Source organism: Aplysia californica, unplaced genomic scaffold (assembly GCF_000002075.1).
Source record: "Aplysia californica isolate F4 #8 unplaced genomic scaffold, AplCal3.0 scaffold00407, whole genome shotgun sequence".
In the NCBI taxonomy this organism is placed as follows: Eukaryota; Metazoa; Mollusca; class Gastropoda; order Aplysiida; family Aplysiidae; genus Aplysia; species Aplysia californica.
The window spans coordinates 63,452-64,663 of NW_004797677.1; positions in this window are offsets into that span (position 1 = coordinate 63,452).

A 1,212-nucleotide genomic window follows, 5' to 3' on the forward strand; every position below is an offset into this window, starting at 1 on the left:
GAGGAGGAGGAGGAGGAGGAGGAGAAGAAGAAGAAGAAAAAGAAGAAAAAGAAGAAGAGCAACAGCAGCAACAACAACAACAACAACAACAACAACAACAACAACAAAAGCAATAAAACAATAACAACAACAGCAACAGAATAATAATAACTGCAGCAACAATAACGATGACGACAACAACGAAGACAAGAATACAGACAAAAACAACGAAAACAGCTTACGGTCAAAGGAAAAAAAGCCTGGGGTCAAATAGAACAGTTCGTCTCTGCACCACCTGTCATTTTTTACTTTTTTCATCAAATACATCTACGCAATAGATGTTTTTTTTTGTTGCGGGTGCTGCTCATCAGTCATTTACTGAGGGGAAAAATATGTATCAAAATTTGGAGGGTAAAATTTTGACAGTTATTTACCTTTTCCAGTGTGAACAAAATAGCTCACTAAATTTTGGTCGTGGTCAACATTTTTTCTGTAACAATGCTTATTTTTAAGATATACGTCAAGACAGCCTTCAAGAAGGAGAAGTTTCACGTGCAAAGAAACATTTGTCAAACAAATTTTAGGATTACTGATTCAACTGGTGACTCATTCATCCAGTGCCAGATCTTCAACAGACATCGGCGATCATAGTTCTCCTTTCATTCATTTGCTCGGATGCTGTTAAAAAAGGTACATTTCCCTGATCTTTCCTCGTTACCCATCTGTTTATGTTCCCTCTGGGCCTACCCCTGCCTCGTTTGCCTTCAAGTTTGCCTCTGAGAGCTAGATGTTCAAGACCTTTATGTCTATTCAGGTGTCAATTTCCTGATTGTTTTTAATAGCAGGCGTCCCACGTGGGCTTCATCAAGCACTACATCATTTGATTTCTTTTTCTTCCACGATATTCTCAGCAGTCTCCTAAGAAACCACATTTCTGTTGCTTCTATTTTATTTTCACTGTCTTTAGTGATTGTCCAGCATTCACAGCCGTATAGAAGGGTTGACCATACATAGCATTTCAGAACTTTCATTTTGTTAGTCATTGAGATGTTTCTATTTTTCAGGATTGGGCTCTTTAGCTATTGCAATTCTCCGTTTTATTTCTGTGGAACATTTGGCATCAGATGTTATTATAATATACCTTAGATGTTTAAACTGGTGGACTAGTTTGATCGTTTCGTTTTTGGTGACTCATACAAAAGGGTAAAAGCAAATTTCAACCCCTCCCCCCCC